The sequence below is a fragment of the Sebastes umbrosus genome, chromosome 17, assembly GCF_015220745.1.
Source record: "Sebastes umbrosus isolate fSebUmb1 chromosome 17, fSebUmb1.pri, whole genome shotgun sequence".
Classification (NCBI taxonomy): domain Eukaryota; kingdom Metazoa; phylum Chordata; class Actinopteri; order Perciformes; family Sebastidae; genus Sebastes; species Sebastes umbrosus.
The window spans coordinates 25521003-25524848 of NC_051285.1; the positions used below are offsets into that span (position 1 = coordinate 25521003).

At 43.9% G+C, this 3846-nt stretch overlaps 1 long non-coding RNA gene across 1 annotated transcript; it reads left to right on the forward strand.

Moving 5' to 3' along the window:
• On the forward strand, window positions 1-1529 carry LOC119475618. Its single transcript, XR_005203838.1, has 3 exons — window positions 1-576; window positions 725-811; window positions 926-1529. It is a non-coding gene; the product is annotated as an uncharacterized LOC119475618 (long non-coding RNA).
• Window positions 1530-3846: the final 2317 nt, after the last annotated feature.

Here is a 3846-nt window from a genome sequence, read left to right on the forward strand (position 1 = left end):
AATTCTGTCCACAGAAAAAAACTTGAGGGCTTTTATTTTTTAAACGGAAGCAGGAAGTGCTGATTTAAAAATAAATCTTTACTTTTTTTCATGTCCGTGACATATTCTACCGATACAGAGATTGAAACTGTAATGTTGCTGGTTTGATGTCAATATACTATCAAAAGATCACTGTCAGATATTATTCACGTAGCACGTGCAATATATATGTCACAATGTGCAGCCCTGTCCCCAGAGGAGGAATCCTAATGACTTAGGTATATACCCTCTATAGCGCCACCAGCAGGTGGACATTTGTGTTTCAATGCTTTGGTAGTTGGGATGCTGCAGCGAGTAACTCTTTTGTTGAGCACGTGATGGACGATGAATTGTAGTTCTCATTCCTGGAGTATTTGGATTTGGTTTCTAACCTAAATGACCTGAAACTAGTGCCGAGCTGTGAATAATCTGTGCATGCTTGGTGACACGTAAGAGGACGCTGGGCCCGGCCACCACCACCACCACCACCACCCAGCTCAGGCCCACATCTTTTCTGTGGCGTCGCCATTCGACGGAACTCGATATATACTGTGGCCTGTAAGTATCTGGCAAGGCATAGCGTTAATTTATTATTATATCTATCTCTCCTGCCAGTACTCCCTGTGCCGTGACAACATAAAAATCACTAATTAATACATTTAAAAAAAGCTTTTTCCTTCACTACGTCTATACATTATGTGTGCAGTGGTGGTGGGGGAGGCTCTGGCAGATAGCACTTAACGGTGACAAAGTTGCTGGAGGAGGAATCTGCTCTCGAGGCTCCAAAAGACAGGTTTGTGATTTCAGTTTGTTCTGCCAGTTGAAGAGAAAGAGCGTAAACCTCCGCTATCATCCCCGCTGACAGCGCTCCCGTCTTCGGCGTCTCTGCTTTACTATTTCTGCTCAGATCTCCTCGCAGTTGGCCGGTAGAAATATCCCTCCCATGTGGATGATGGAATTGTATGAAAGACGCCGAGCCGGTTGTCTTTTCTGATGAAATCCTGGAGGAGTGAGAAGCCGAATCTGACCCTGGGCCAGCTGACACCAGCGCTCTCCCTTTGAGAAAGAAACCTATTTTAGTGAGCGAACCGTTCCTCGTATCTAATCCGGTTCTGGAGAATCGACCAACCTCGTCTCCCCTCTCCTGGCTCCTGCAACTATAGTTCTCTTTGTAGCTCGCACCATGATGGAGGAGGAGAGACTCTTCAATGCTGCTGCTAACATTATTGATGAAGGGAGAAGGAGGCTCACCGCTCAGAGGGCTGACATTGTTGTATTTCTCAAGAAGAATCTGGCCCTCAAAAACACAACTGACACATGAGATGAGGCAAAAAGTAATCAGTGATTGCTGTTGGCTTGTAAAATGGAGAAATTGAGTGTTGTGTACTATAAACAACTACATTTAAGTCATACTGCAAAATGTACTAAAATACACACACAGCCCAGCTATGTTGACGGAGAAGCTCGGATTACAACACACACAGAGGGAGAGTGACTTAATTCTCTTCTCACATTACTCCTCTATATCTTTACATTGCAAATAGCTGTTTGCTGCTATATTAATGCTCTGAAACTTCGTTTAGAGAACTTTTAAAAAAAAATAAAAATTGCCAAGTGTCACGATTCATATTAAGAAATGTAGATGAGGGTGTTTAATCAAACGATCTGTGAATAATGTAAATAATGAACCTCTCTGTCTGTAGCGAGGAGCATTTTTTAGGATGAGTCACCAAAGGGGCCACTGGGCTAAACATTCGCTCCGTCTGTTATCCCAGCAGTTTGCTAATGGTGATGCCTCCGTAGTCCTCTGCCTGTGACCTTTACCCAAACAGAGAACACAACTTCAAGTCTGGTTTTGTAACTGAGAGGTTTGTTTTTTCTGTTTTTTTTTCTTTTTTTTAGTCAACCACCAAAAGCACATTGAGGAACCTGCTCCGAAGAGATAAGAGCTCTAAAAAAATTAACATTTTGTTTTGATGTTTAAATGCCGTGAGGGACGGATAAGCTAGTGCTGTTCATCCTCTATTGCAGTGATGAGTCTCTGGAATACAGTTCAGGAATGTACAGAAAGTAGTGATGATCAACTAACATCAAGGGTCAAACTAACAGAGGAAGTGGCTATAATAAGTCCGATCAATGTTGACTACAGTTTTGGCTCACTTGAAACGAATGGCCGTAACACAGCGAGTGTAATTACACGAGTAATTGTGTTCATCGGATCATTATCCACAGTCGGAGGATGGGAAAATAATTTTGTTAGTCATGTTGCTGTTTTAGTCGCCTATATCTTCTGCACCTGCACGACTTCACACACAGCCGGGTCACACTCGTTAGACCATAAACACACACACACACACACACACACACACACGTAAGAGACACAAGCCACAGTGAGGGTAAACCACCTGCGGCTACGTGCTGTGTGAGGAGGACATCTGGGTTCACTTAGTGTGTCACTGTAGATCATCCTGACAGTGTGGTTGGGTAAGCAAAGGTATAAAACAAACAACAAATGTCAGACCGTAAATACTGGAGGCACTTTTTATGTATTTTGAGTCAACTGGAAAATATTGTTGACCATAAAATCTATAAAAAACAACAAGGGGGGGGGCTGCACCACCAGTAGAAGCCATGTCTTGATTAACGATGTAATTTGTTTCAGTTCAGTATTAGCTTCGAGACAGTTTTGGATTACTTGGATTTGAAAGTTAAATGCATCAATCTGGTGCACTTTGAGAGCAACATTTAGAGGCCAGATCTATGAAGAATTCTATGCTCTTGTAAACAATTTAATCATAAATACATTGGTTGTTTAGATATGGATGGTGATGACACCAAAAAAAGTCACACCCACAAAACATGGCAATCGAGAGGGGCTCCTTGTTTCAAGACGGGTTGGGTGGGTTGCCGACATCGCCACACTGAGGACAGGTCGCCCCAGTTGACAGTCGCACCGGGAGCAGGGAGCCCCTTCCCGCCCCGCAGGGAGAGAAGGCACAGCAACTATTAAACGGCGAGGGGTGCTTCGCCGCGGGCCTTTCCAAGACGACGTAGAGCCGGTCGCGGCGCACCACTATGGAGGAAATACTTCTGACGAGGGCCAGCCAGCGCCGTGGAGAGTTCCCACAAGGGATCCTCTCACACCGAGCAGCCGCCCCTGACCCGCCGAGTTGGGCGAAAGCTCACCGCTGTAGAGGAAATGGGTGCGCTGGATTTATAACACAAGACAAAGGCACAATAATGCAGCACAATAATTGTTTTATGTTGGCTATCTTGTTTTCGTAATCATTAATATCGTATTTGAAATGGAAATTCAATCAATTGCACAGCGATAGCTTATCTCCTTCTAAACTCCAGATTAAAAATGCATGTACCATGTGTGTTTATGAATTAGGTTCAGCACTTCCTCCTAAAGCATGCATATCTGTTGAGTCTTTCTAAAAAGAGCGAAAGCTGGACTTGTAATCTGGCTACAGGTCAGAGTGAATTAGTCAGTTAGACGAGAGTAAGCTGCGGCAGGTTTTCTAACAGGAAAGAAGAAGGGATAGAGATCACTGGGATATTCTGCCTCTGAGGGATTTAGAGGGAACCAAGTATCGCTCCCAACGGAAAAGATAGATGGCTTCTCATTTTCAGCAGCAGCAGATTAATCCTCTGCAGGTTCACATCATCACAGATTTCCAGTTTGGCGATATTGAAAGCTTTGGGTGGGAATTTTGAGGGTCAGTGGAAGACGGGCTGCACTGTTTAACTCTTCTGTATTAACTAGGGCTGTCAAAGTTAACACAATGACGCGTTACCACAAATTTGTTTTAATGCATTGGTACC